Genomic DNA, 14,737 nt, shown 5'->3' on the forward strand with positions numbered 1-14,737 from the left:
GGCTCCCAGAGTGATGATGGTCTACCTCAATGATGTTTTAATCACTGGGACGACTCTCGAAGAACAAAGAATAAAGAACAATACAGCACAGGAACAGGCCCTACGGCCCTCCAAGCCTGTACAGGTCATGTTTTGCCAAAAATCCTCAGCACTTCCTTGTGGCATATCCCTCTACACCCATCCTATCCATGTGTTTGTCAAGATGCCTTTTGAACACCGTTCATGTATCTGTTTCCACAACCTCCCCTGGCAACGCTGGCACTCACCACCCTCTGCAGAAAAAGCCTGCCTTGCACATCTCCTCTAAACTTTGCCCCATGGACCGTAAACCTATGCCCCCTGGTGACTGACCCCTCCACCCTGGGATGTGCCTGTCGTTCCACTCTATCTATATCCCTCATAATCTTGTAGACCTCTATCAGGTCACCCTACAACCTCCATCTTTCAAATGAAAATAGTCGGAGTTTATTCAGTCTCTCCACATAGCTAACACCGTCCAGACCAGGCACTATTTTGGTAAACCCCCTCTACACCTTCTGCAAAGCCTCTACATCCTTATGGTAGTGTGGCGACCAGAATTGCGCGCAATATTCCAAGTGCGGCCTTACCAAGGTTCTATACAACTGTACCATGACATGCCAGTTTTTATACTCAATGCCCCGTCCAATGAAAGCAAGCGTTCCGTATGCTTTCTTGACTACCTTGTCCACTTATGTTACCACCTTCAAAGATCTGTGGACATGTACGCCCAGATCTCTCTGACTTTCTATATTCCTGGTTTGCCATTTACAGTATATTTCCCCTCTATGTTAGACCTACCAAAATGCATTACCTCACATCGGTCCGGATTAAACTCCATTTGCCATTTCTCTGCCCAGGTTTCCAACCTGTCTATTGTTGCTAACTTTTGGTTGGCTCTTAATTTGGTTCTGTTTTATCACGTTTGCTCAAGAGTCTCCAGGTATCTTTTGACACCGCCACAAGGTTCAGAACTGAATACTGATCAATGACTCGATACACCAGTTAGTAAGTTCAAAAGCAATGCTCATTTATTTACACACAGTCAAATCTACTCATGCAAAAACTCTACAAACTAAACTACCACTATTACTAAAGCCTATACTTAGCTTTGGGTGCCCACTCAGTCAGAGGAACAATGGCCGTTGCTCGGTTCTGAGGCTGCTGGGTTGAGTAGCAACTCGGAGCGTCTAACTCGTAGCGTGCGTTGACTTGGGACTTACTTGATCTGATGCAGCAGCTAGGCAGGTCTCTCTCTCTGGTGAGAGCCAAAGCCAAAGGAGAGCCTTTCTCCCTTGGGGGATACCTTTTATACGGAAAAGGGCTTTGCGTGCTTTTGAGCGGCCCTTGAACTTGGCCTCAACTAATTGGGTCTTTCCCAATCATCTGTATCGATTTTCCTCCAATAGAGGGGTGGTTCCCTGATCGCTGGTCGTGTCCTGGTGACTGTCAGTCTGCTTTGTCTCAGCTTATTCTGGCGCCGGGGAGTCTACCTTAACATTGTGTATCTAAATGTTTCCCTTTTGTCCCTGGCGATGGCACATTAGTATGTAGATTGTTTGGTAGTTTCTGTCCTGTCTGAGAGTTTAAGCTTCTAATCAACAGATCTAGAGGGTGGCATAGTGGACTCACGGGCGCTGTGTATCCTCGCTCCTGAACCAGGGGCGACCACTCAGCGAAGGCGGCCCACCATTAATCGTATGGAGATTGGACTTAATTGTTGATTATTTGTTTCTCGTCATGCCGCGGCAGTATCCGGATCTTGCCAATGGAAACGGGCTGCTTAGAAACCAATTGGAACCCGACGTAGTTCCCGATGTCAGCCTCTCCCCCATTCTAACTGGCACGCTCATTTTCGCGTCCGCCGCAATGTGGCCAGTAGATTGCGCCTGATATCGCTGTCCTTATAGCCAGCCCAAAACTCTGTACTCTCTTCCTAACAGCACTGTGGGTGTACCTACATGAGACAGACGGCACAGTTCACAGGGCTCACCACCAACTTCTCAAGGGCAATTCGAGATGGGGAATCAATGCTGGCCCAGCCAGCAATGCTCAGAAACCCCAGAACAAAGAGGAAACAAATCCCAGTCCTAGTGTTTGAACTGCTTTGTAATGTCTGCTATTTTATTCCTGAAAACAGCTCCTTGTTCAACAGTCTACAGATAAATTCCAGGACTAAAGTGATTTCAGTGAAATTTACCTCATAGTGCTGATCGAATGAAATGTGTTCCGAATTCCTTTCACAGTTTTAATTCAGCTTTTATAATGCGATTGAGGAGAGTATTTGTTGTGTTGTTTTCCAGCTCTGTTTTGCTTTCCTGCAGTGAATTTCTTCAAATCATTTCCTCAATGAGAATTGAAACTGAAACTAAAAAACATAGCTGTGAAGCAGACTGTCTGAGCAGGAAGGAATGCTGCCAATACAGTCAAACGGTCACCCCACAACCTCCATCTTTCTAATGAAAATAGTCGGAGTTTATTCAGTCACTCCACATAGCTAACACCGTCCAGACCAGGCACCATTCTGGTAAACCCCCTCTGCACCTTCTGCAAAGCCTCTACATCCTTATGGTAGTGTGGCGACCAGAATTGCGCGCAATATTCCAAGTGCGGCCTTACCAAGGTTCTATACAACTGTACCATGACTTGCCAGTTTTTATACTCAATGCCCCGTCCAATGAAAGCAAGCGTTCCGTATGCTTTCTTGACTACCTTGTCCACTTATGTTACCACCTTCAAAGATCTGTGGACATGTACGCCCAGATCTCTCTGACTTTCTATTTTCCTGGTTTGCCATTTACGGTATATTTCCCCTCTATGTTAGACCTACCAAAATGCATTATCTCACATCGGTCGGGATTAAACTCCATTTGCCATTTCTCTGCCCAGGTTTCCAACCTGTCTATTGTTGCTAACTTTTGGTTGGCTCTTAATTTGGTTCTGTTTTATCACGTTTGTTCAAGAGTCACCAGGTATCTTTCGACACCGCCACAAGGTTCAGAACCGAATACTGATCAATGACTCGATACACCAGTTAGGAAGTTCAAAAGCAATGCTCATTTATTTACACACAGTCAAATCTACTCATGCAAAAACTCTACAAACTAAACTACCACTATTACTAAAGCCTATACTTAGCTTTGGGTGCCCACTCAGTCAGAGGAACAATGGCCGTTGCTCGGTTCTGAGGCTGCTGGGTTGAGTAGCAACTCGGAGCGTCTAACTCGTAGCGTGCGTTGACTTGGGACTTACTTGATCTGATGCAGCAGCTAGGCAGGTCTCTCTCTCTGGTGAGAGCCAAAGCCAAAGGAGAGCCTTTCTCCCTTGGGGGATACCTTTTATACGGAAAAAGGCTTTGCGTGCTTTTGAGAAGCCCTTGGACTTGGCCTCAACTAATTGGGTCTTTCCCAATCATCTGTATCGATTTTCCTCCAATAGAGGGGTGGTTCCCTGATCGCTGGTCGTGTCCTGGTGACTGTCAGTCTGCTTTGTCTCAGCTTATTCTGGCGCCGGGGAGTCTACCTTAACATTGTGTATCTAAATGTTTCCCTTTTGTCCCTGGCGATGGCACATTAGTATGTAGATTGTTTGGTAGTTTCTGTCCTGTCTGAGAGTTTAAGCTTCCAATCAACAGATCTAGAGGGTGGCATAGTGGACTCACGGGCGCTGTGTATCCTCGCTCCTGAACCAGGAGCGACCACTCAGCGAAGGCGGCCCACCATTAATCGTATGGAGATTGGACTTAATTGTTGATTATTTGTTTCTCGTCATGCCGCGGCAGTATCCGGATCTTGCCAATGGAAACGGGCTGCTTAGAAACCAATTGGAACCCGACGTAGTTCCCGATGTCAGCCTCTCCCCCATTCTAACTGGCACGCTCATTTTCGCGTCCGCCGCAATGTGGCCAGTATATTGCGCCTGATATCGCTGTCCTTATAGCCATCCCAAAACTCTGTACTCTCTTCCTAACAATACTGTGGGTGTACCTACATGAGACAGACGGCACAGTTCACAGGGCTCACCACCAACTTCTCAAGGGCAATTCGAGATGGGGAATCAATGCTGGCCCAGCCAGCAATGCTCAGAAACCCCAGAACAAAGAGGAAACAAATCCCAGTCCTAGTGTTTGAACTGCTTTGTAATGTCTGCTATTTTATTCCTGAAAACAGCTCCTTGTTCAACAGTCTACAGATAAATTCCAGGACTAAAGTGATTTCAGTGAAATTTACCTCATAGTGCTGATCGAATGAAATGTGTTCCGAATTCCTTTCACAGTTTTAATTCAGCTTTTATAATGCGATTGAGGAGAGTATTTGTTGTGTTGTTTTCCAGCTCTGTTTTGCTTTCCTGCAGTGAATTTCTTCAAATCATTTCCTCAATGAGAATTGAAACTGAAACTAAAAAACATAGCTGTGAAGCAAACTGTCTGAGCAGGAAGGAATGCTGCCAATACAGTCAAACGGTCACCCCACAACCTCCATCTTTCTAATGAAAATAGTCGGAGTTTATTCAGTCACTCCACATAGCTAACACCATCCAGACCAGGCACCATTCTGGTAAACCCCCTCTGCACCTTCTGCAAAGCCTCTACATCCTTATGGTAGTGTGGCGACCAGAATTGCGCGCAATATTCCAAGTGCGGCCTTACCAAGGTTCTATACAACTGTACCATGACTTGCCAGTTTTTATACTCAATGCCCCGTCCAATGAAAGCAAGCGTTCCGTATGCTTTCTTGACTACCTTGTCCACTTATGTTACCACCTTCAAAGATCTGTGGACATGTACGCCCAGATCTCTCTGACTTTCTATTTTCCTGGTTTGCCATTTACGGTATATTTCCCCTCTATGTTAGACCTACCAAAATGCATTATCTCACATCGGTCGGGATTAAACTCCATTTGCCATTTCTCTGCCCAGGTTTCCAACCTGTCTATTGTTGCTAACTTTTGGTTGGCTCTTAATTTGGTTCTGTTTTATCACGTTTGCTCAAGAGTCTCCAGGTATCTTTTGACACCGCCACAAGGTTCAGAACTGAATACTGATCAATGACTCGATACACCAGTTAGTAAGTTCAAAAGCAATGCTCATTTATTTACACACAGTCAAATCTACTCATGCAAAAACTCTACAAACTAAACTACCACTATTACTAAAGCCTATACTTAGCTTTGGGTGCCCACTCAGTCAGAGGAACAATGGCCGTTGCTCGGTTCTGAGGCTGCTGGGTTGAGTAGCAACTCGGAGCGTCTAACTCGTAGCGTGCGTTGACTTGGGACTTACTTGATCTGATGCAGCAGCTAGGCAGGTCTCTCTCTCTGGTGAGAGCCAAAGCCAAAGGAGAGCCTTTCTCCCTTGGGGGATACCTTTTATACGGAAAAGGGCTTTGCGTGCTTTTGAGCGGCCCTTGAACTTGGCCTCAACTAATTGGGTCTTTCCCAATCATCTGTATCGATTTTCCTCCAATAGAGGGGTGGTTCCCTGATCGCTGGTCGTGTCCTGGTGACTGTCAGTCTGCTTTGTCTCAGCTTATTCTGGCGCCGGGGAGTCTACCTTAACATTGTGTATCTAAATGTTTCCCTTTTGTCCCTGGCGATGGCACATTAGTATGTAGATTGTTTGGTAGTTTCTGTCCTGTCTGAGAGTTTAAGCTTCTAATCAACAGATCTAGAGGGTGGCATAGTGGACTCACGGGCGCTGTGTATCCTCGCTCCTGAACCAGGGGCGACCACTCAGCGAAGGCGGCCCACCATTAATCGTATGGAGATTGGACTTAATTGTTGATTATTTGTTTCTCGTCATGCCGCGGCAGTATCCGGATCTTGCCAATGGAAACGGGCTGCTTAGAAACCAATTGGAACCCGACGTAGTTCCCGATGTCAGCCTCTCCCCCATTCTAACTGGCACGCTCATTTTCGCGTCCGCCGCAATGTGGCCAGTAGATTGCGCCTGATATCGCTGTCCTTATAGCCAGCCCAAAACTCTGTACTCTCTTCCTAACAGCACTGTGGGTGTACCTACATGAGACAGACGGCACAGTTCACAGGGCTCACCACCAACTTCTCAAGGGCAATTCGAGATGGGGAATCAATGCTGGCCCAGCCAGCAATGCTCAGAAACCCCAGAACAAAGAGGAAACAAATCCCAGTCCTAGTGTTTGAACTGCTTTGTAATGTCTGCTATTTTATTCCTGAAAACAGCTCCTTGTTCAACAGTCTACAGATAAATTCCAGGACTAAAGTGATTTCAGTGAAATTTACCTCATAGTGCTGATCGAATGAAATGTGTTCCGAATTCCTTTCACAGTTTTAATTCAGCTTTTATAATGCGATTGAGGAGAGTATTTGTTGTGTTGTTTTCCAGCTCTGTTTTGCTTTCCTGCAGTGAATTTCTTCAAATCATTTCCTCAATGAGAATTGAAACTGAAACTAAAAAACATAGCTGTGAAGCAGACTGTCTGAGCAGGAAGGAATGCTGCCAATACAGTCAAACGGTCACCCCACAACCTCCATCTTTCTAATGAAAATAGTCGGAGTTTATTCAGTCACTCCACATAGCTAACACCGTCCAGACCAGGCACCATTCTGGTAAACCCCCTCTGCACCTTCTGCAAAGCCTCTACATCCTTATGGTAGTGTGGCGACCAGAATTGCGCGCAATATTCCAAGTGCGGCCTTACCAAGGTTCTATACAACTGTACCATGACTTGCCAGTTTTTATACTCAATGCCCCGTCCAATGAAAGCAAGCGTTCCGTATGCTTTCTTGACTACCTTGTCCACTTATGTTACCACCTTCAAAGATCTGTGGACATGTACGCCCAGATCTCTCTGACTTTCTATTTTCCTGGTTTGCCATTTACGGTATATTTCCCCTCTATGTTAGACCTACCAAAATGCATTATCTCACATCGGTCGGGATTAAACTCCATTTGCCATTTCTCTGCCCAGGTTTCCAACCTGTCTATTGTTGCTAACTTTTGGTTGGCTCTTAATTTGGTTCTGTTTTATCACGTTTGTTCAAGAGTCACCAGGTATCTTTCGACACCGCCACAAGGTTCAGAACCGAATACTGATCAATGACTCGATACACCAGTTAGGAAGTTCAAAAGCAATGCTCATTTATTTACACACAGTCAAATCTACTCATGCAAAAACTCTACAAACTAAACTACCACTATTACTAAAGCCTATACTTAGCTTTGGGTGCCCACTCAGTCAGAGGAACAATGGCCGTTGCTCGGTTCTGAGGCTGCTGGGTTGAGTAGCAACTCGGAGCGTCTAACTCGTAGCGTGCGTTGACTTGGGACTTACTTGATCTGATGCAGCAGCTAGGCAGGTCTCTCTCTCTGGTGAGAGCCAAAGCCAAAGGAGAGCCTTTCTCCCTTGGGGGATACCTTTTATACGGAAAAAGGCTTTGCGTGCTTTTGAGAAGCCCTTGGACTTGGCCTCAACTAATTGGGTCTTTCCCAATCATCTGTATCGATTTTCCTCCAATAGAGGGGTGGTTCCCTGATCGCTGGTCGTGTCCTGGTGACTGTCAGTCTGCTTTGTCTCAGCTTATTCTGGCGCCGGGGAGTCTACCTTAACATTGTGTATCTAAATGTTTCCCTTTTGTCCCTGGCGATGGCACATTAGTATGTAGATTGTTTGGTAGTTTCTGTCCTGTCTGAGAGTTTAAGCTTCCAATCAACAGATCTAGAGGGTGGCATAGTGGACTCACGGGCGCTGTGTATCCTCGCTCCTGAACCAGGAGCGACCACTCAGCGAAGGCGGCCCACCATTAATCGTATGGAGATTGGACTTAATTGTTGATTATTTGTTTCTCGTCATGCCGCGGCAGTATCCGGATCTTGCCAATGGAAACGGGCTGCTTAGAAACCAATTGGAACCCGACGTAGTTCCCGATGTCAGCCTCTCCCCCATTCTAACTGGCACGCTCATTTTCGCGTCCGCCGCAATGTGGCCAGTATATTGCGCCTGATATCGCTGTCCTTATAGCCATCCCAAAACTCTGTACTCTCTTCCTAACAATACTGTGGGTGTACCTACATGAGACAGACGGCACAGTTCACAGGGCTCACCACCAACTTCTCAAGGGCAATTCGAGATGGGGAATCAATGCTGGCCCAGCCAGCAATGCTCAGAAACCCCAGAACAAAGAGGAAACAAATCCCAGTCCTAGTGTTTGAACTGCTTTGTAATGTCTGCTATTTTATTCCTGAAAACAGCTCCTTGTTCAACAGTCTACAGATAAATTCCAGGACTAAAGTGATTTCAGTGAAATTTACCTCATAGTGCTGATCGAATGAAATGTGTTCCGAATTCCTTTCACAGTTTTAATTCAGCTTTTATAATGCGATTGAGGAGAGTATTTGTTGTGTTGTTTTCCAGCTCTGTTTTGCTTTCCTGCAGTGAATTTCTTCAAATCATTTCCTCAATGAGAATTGAAACTGAAACTAAAAAACATAGCTGTGAAGCAAACTGTCTGAGCAGGAAGGAATGCTGCCAATACAGTCAAACGGTCACCCCACAACCTCCATCTTTCTAATGAAAATAGTCAGAGTTTATTCAGTCACTCCACATAGCTAACACCGTCCAGACCAGGCACCATTCTGGTAAACCCCCTCTGCACCTTCTGCAAAGCCTCTACATCCTTATGGTAGTGTGGCGACCAGAATTGCGCGCAATATTCCAAGTGCGGCCTTACCAAGGTTCTATACAACTGTACCATGACTTGCCAGTTTTTATACTCAATGCCCCGTCCAATGAAAGCAAGCGTTCCGATTGCTTTCTTGACTACCTTGTCCACTTATGTTACCACCTTCAAAGATCTGTGGACATGTACGCCCAGATCTCTCTGACTTTCTATTTTCCTGGTTTGCCATTTACGGTATATTTCCCCTCTATGTTAGACCTACCAAAATGCATTATCTCACATCGGTCGGGATTAAACTCCATTTGCCATTTCTCTGCCCAGGTTTCCAACCTGTCTATTGTTGCTAACTTTTGATTGGCTCTTAATTTGGTTCTGTTTTATCACGTTTGTTCAAGAGTCGCCAGGTATCTTTCGACACCGCCACAAGGTTCAGAACCGAATACTGATCAATGACTCGATACACCAGTTAGGAAGTTCAAAAGCACTGCTCATTTATTTACACACAGTCAAATCTACTCATGCAAAAACTCTACAACCTAAACTACCACTATTACTAAAGCCTATACTTAGCTTTGGGTGCCCACTCAGTCAGAGGAACAATGGCCGTTGCTCGGTTCTGAGGCTGCTGGGTTGAGTAGCAACTAGGAGCGTCTAACTCGTAGCGTGCGTTGACTTGGGACTCACTTGATCTGATGCAGCAGCTAGGCTGGTCTCTCTCTTTGGTGAGAGCCAAAGCCAAAGGAGAGCCTTTCTCCCTTGGGGGATACCTTTTATACGGAAAAAGGCTTTGCGCACTTTTGAGCGGCCCTTGAACTTGGCCTCAACTAATTGGGTCTTTCCCAATCATCTGTATCGATTTTCCTCCAATAGAGGGGTGGTTCCCTGATCGCTGGTCGTGTCCTGGTGACTGTCAGTCTGCTTTGTCTCAGCTTATTCTGGCGCCGGGGAGTCTACCTTAACATTGTGTATCTAAATGTTTCCCTTTTGTCCCTGGCGATGGCACATTAGTATGTAGATTGTTTGGTAGTTTCTGTCCTGTCTGAGAGTTTAAGCTTCTAATCAACAGATCTAGAGGGTGGCATAGTGGACTCACGGGCGCTGTGTATCCTCGCTCCTGAACCAGGGGCGACCACTCAGCGAAGGCGGCCCACCATTAATCGTATGGAGATTGGACTTAATTGTTGATTATTTGTTTCTCGTCATGCCGCGGCAGTATCCGGATCTTGCCAATGGAAACGGGCTGCTTAGAAACCAATTGGAACCCGACGTAGTTCCCGATGTCAGCCTCTCCCCCATTCTAACTGGCACGCTCATTTTCGCGTCCGCCGCAATGTGGCCAGTATATTGCGCCTGATATCGCTGTCCTTATAGCCATCCCAAAACTCTGTACTCTCTTCCTAACAATACTGTGGGTGTACCTACATGAGACAGACGGCACAGTTCACAGGGCTCACCACCAACTTCTCAAGGGCAATTCGAGATGGGGAATCAATGCTGGCCCAGCCAGCAATGCTCAGAAACCCCAGAACAAAGAGGAAACAAATCCCAGTCCTAGTGTTTGAACTGCTTTGTAATTTCTGCTATTTTATTCCTGAAAACAGCTCCTTGTTCAACAGTCTACAGATAAATTCCAGGACTAAAGTGATTTCAGTGAAATTTACCTCATAGTGCTGATCGAATGAAATGTGTTCCGAATTCCTTTCACAGTTTTAATTCAGCTTTTATAATGCGATTGAGGAGAGTATTTGTTGTGTTGTTTTCCAGCTCTGTTTTGCTTTCCTGCAGTGAATTTCTTCAAATCATTTCCTCAATGAGAATTGAAACTGAAACTAAAAAACATAGCTGTGAAGCAAACTGTCTGAGCAGGAAGGAATGCTGCCAATACAGTCAAACGGTCACCCCACAACCTCCATCTTTCTAATGAAAATAGTCGGAGTTTATTCAGTCACTCCACATAGCTAACACCGTCCAGACCAGGCACCATTCTGGTAAACCCCCTCTGCACCTTCTGCAAAGCCTCTACATCCTTATGGTAGTGTGGCGACCAGAATTGCGCGCAATATTCCAAGTGCGGCCTTACCAAGGTTCTATACAACTGTACCATGACTTGCCAGTTTTTATACTCAATGCCCCGTCCAATGAAAGCAAGCGTTCCGATTGCTTTCTTGACTACCTTGTCCACTTATGTTACCACCTTCAAAGATCTGTGGACATGTACGCCCAGATCTCTCTGACTTTCTATTTTCCTGGTTTGCCATTTACGGTATATTTCCCCTCTATGTTAGACCTACCAAAATGCATTATCTCACATCGGTCGGGATTAAACTCCATTTGCCATTTCTCTGCCCAGGTTTCCAACCTGTCTATTGTTGCTAACTTTTGGTTGGCTCTTAATTTGGTTCTGTTTTATCACGTTTGCTCAAGAGTCGCCAGGTATCTTTCGACACCGCCACAAGGTTCAGAACCGAATACTGATCAATGACTCGATACACCAGTTAGTAAGTTCAAAAGCAATGCTCATTTATTTACACACAGTCAAATCTACTCATGCAAAAACTCTACAAACTAAACTACCACTATTACTAAAGCCTATACTTAGCTTTGGGTGCCCACTCAGTCAGAGGAACAATGGCCGTTGCTCGGTTCTGAGGCTGCTGGGTTGAGTAGCAACTAGGAGCGTCTAACTCGTAGCGTGCGTTGACTTGGGACTTACTTGATCTGATGCAGCAGCTAGGCAGGTCTCTCTCTCTGGCGAGAGCCAAAGCCAAAGGAGAGCCTTTCTCCCTTGGGGGATACCTTTTATACGGAAAAAGGCTTTGCGTGCTTTTGAGCGGCCCTTGAACTTGGCCTCAACTAATTGGGTCTTTCCCAATCATCTGTATCGATTTTCCTCCAATAGAGGGGTGGTTCCCTGATCACTGGTCGTGTCCTGGTGACTGTCAGTCTGCTTTGTCTCAGCTTATTCTGGCGCCGAGGAGTCTACCTTAACATTGTGTATCTAAATGTTTCCCTTTTGTCCCTGGCGATGGCACATTCGTATGTAGATTGTTTGGTAGTTTCTGTCCTGTCTGAGAGTTGAAGCTTCTAGTCAACAGATCTAGAGGGTGGCATAGTGGACTCACGGGCGCTGTGTATCCTCGCTCCTGAACCAGGGGCGACCACTCAGCGCAGGCGGCCCACCATTAATCGTATGGAGATTGGACTTAATTGTTGATTATTTGTTTCTCGTCATGCCGCGGCAGTATCCGGATCTTGCCAATGGAAACGGGCTGCTTAGAAACCAATTGGAACCCGACGTAGTTCCCGATGTCAGCCTCTCCCCCATTCTAACTGGCACGCTCGTTTTCGCGTCCGCCGCAATGTGGCCAGTAGATTGCGCCCGATATCGCTGTCCTTATAGCCAGCCCAAAACTCTGTACTCTCTTCCTAACAGCACTGTGGGTGTACCTACATGAGACAGACTGTACAGTTCACAGGGTTCACCGCCAACTTCTCAAGGGCAATTCGAGATGGGAATCAATGCTGGCCCAGCCAGCAATGCTCATACCCCCAGAACAAAGAGGAAACAAATCCCAGTCCTAGTGTTTGAACTGCTTTGTAATGTCTGCTATTTTATTCCTGAAAACAGCTCCTTGTTCAACAGTCTACAGATAAATTCCAGGACTAAAGTGATTTCAGTGAAACTTACCTCATAGTGCTGATCGAATGAAATGTGTTCCGAATTCCTTTCACAGTTTTAATTCAGCTTTTATAATGCGATTGAGGAGAGTATTTGTTGTGTTGTTTTCCAGCTCTGTTTTGCTTTCCTGCAGTGAATTTCTTCAAATCATTTCCTCAATGAGAATTGAAACTGAAACTAAAAAACGTAGCTGTGAAGCAAACTGTCTGAGCAGGAAGGAATGCTGCCAATACGGTCAAACTGTGCTTTACCACAGAAAGCCAGATTAGAGAAAAGAGTCACTTGGCCCTTTAAGGAAAATACCTGTATCCCCTGGATTACATGTCGCTGACATGTGACGGTATTCCCTGGATTACACGTCCCTGACATGTGACCGTATTTCCTGGATTACACATCCCTGACATGTGACCATATAGCCTTGGATTATACATCCCTGACATGTGACCATATAGCCCTAGATTAAACGTCCCTTACATGTGACCATATCTTCCCAGATTACGCATCCCTGACAGTATTGTGGGTGTACCTACATGTGCTAGACTGTGCCAAGGCAAAAAAAAAACAATGGCACTGAAGCAAGTGAAGAAGAGCTCTGAGAAGGTGCACGCAATGTACTGCCTGAATGTAGTCTACTTAAATAAGACTGCATAACAAACCTGCCTTGCACATCTCCTCTAAACTTTGCCCCATGGACCGTAAACCTATGCCCCCTGGTGAATGACCCCTCCACCCTGGGATGTGCCTGTCGTTCCACTCTATCTATGTCCCTCATAATCTTGTAGACCTCTATCAGGTCACCCCACAATCTCCATCTTTCTAATGAAAATAGTCGGAGTTTATTCAGTCTCTCCACATAGCTAACACCGTCCAGACCAGGCACCATTCTGGTAAACCCCCTCCGCACCTTCTCCAAAGCCTCTACATCCTTATGGTAGTGTGGCGACCAGAATTGCGCGCATTATTCCAAGTGCGGCCTTACCAAGGTTCTATACAACTGTACCATAACATGCCAGTTTTTATACTCAATGCCCCGTCCAATGAAAGCAAGCGTTCCGTATGCTTTCTTGACTACCTTGTCCACTTATGTTACCACCTTCAAAGATCTGTGGACATGTACGCCCAGATCTCTACCTGTTTTCCTGGGGGATGTTTTGGGAATAAATGGGCCTGTGTTCTGTTTAGTGGTGATGATCTCACATTCATGAGGGGTGCCTGCATACTGCAAATTATCGGCAAGGAAGGTGCGGGTTTTGCTTCTCTTTACCGTGATGTCCCGTCCCTGCAAAAGAAGGGTCCAATGGGCTGCGCGAATCTGGCTGACTGTGCCATCTTTAAGTCAGTCGTCTAACAATAGCTGTGTCGGTGTGTGTTCTGTGAGGATGGTGATGGGGTTGAGTCCTGTAATGTAGGCAAAGTATTGTACTGCCCAAAAAACTGCGAGCAAGTGCCTTTCACAGGCAGAAAATCCTTGCTCTACGGGGTCTAACATGCATCAGGCGTATGCAACGGGGCGTAACTGGTCATGGCGTTCCTGGAGGAGCATGGCCGAAAGGGTTCGATCAGTGCTTGCTACCTCGATAGCATACGGGGAATGTGGATGTGGAACCTGTAGTGCGGGAGCTGTGCTGAGTGCTCTTTTTAAAGCATCCACGGCATCTGTTTGCTGTGGAAGCCATTCCCAAGGTGCCTGCTTCTTGAGAAGTTCGGAACGGGGCGCTGCTTTAGTGGCGAAACCGTCAATATGGTTTTGGCAGTAGCCAACCAGTCCTAAAAATGACCGGAGGGTAAGGCACTGTGGGGAAGGGGCAATTTGACGATCGAGTCAATTCTCTTGTGCTCGATCTCGCGTTTACCATGAGTGATCACTGTTCCCAAGTAAATCACTTTTTCTTTCAAAATCTGGACCTTCTTGGGGTTGACTTTACAACCAATTTCTTTTAAGAGTGCTAGAAGTTCGGCGAGAAACGAAATGTGCTCTCCCTTTGTGCCTGTCTGTAATAACAAGTCGTCTACACACTGGACCAGACAATTGGGGTGGGAAAATTTTGCTAATCCGTTTGCCAGCTGTTGGTGGAAAATGGAGGGGGAGTTGTGGAAGCCTTGTGGAAGGCACGTCCACGTGTATTGTTGCCTTTGGAATGTAAAGGCGAATTTGTACTGGCACGCTTTAGCCAATGGAATGGACCAGAAGCCATTACTAATGTCCAAAATCGAAAACAAATTTGACTGGAGTCTGTGTTTGAGCATGGTCTCGGGACACATGGCAACGGTGGCGGCTGCTGCTGGGGTTACTTTGTTCAGTTCCTGGTAATCAATGGTCAGTCGCCATGATCCATCCGGTTTCCTGATGGGCCAAATAGGTGCGTTGTTTGTGGAGGCTACTGA

The 14,737-nt window shown here is 46.1% G+C and overlaps 1 pseudogene; it reads right to left on the minus strand.

Moving 5' to 3' along the window:
* LOC140392407 (interferon-induced protein with tetratricopeptide repeats 5-like) overlaps positions 1-12,529 on the minus strand; it is a 34,150-nt pseudogene extending 21,621 nt beyond the window's left edge.
* Between the last annotated feature and the right edge of the window lie 2,208 nt (positions 12,530-14,737).

The sequence above is a fragment of the Scyliorhinus torazame genome, chromosome 16, assembly GCF_047496885.1.
Source record: "Scyliorhinus torazame isolate Kashiwa2021f chromosome 16, sScyTor2.1, whole genome shotgun sequence".
NCBI classification, from domain to species: domain Eukaryota; kingdom Metazoa; phylum Chordata; class Chondrichthyes; order Carcharhiniformes; family Scyliorhinidae; genus Scyliorhinus; species Scyliorhinus torazame.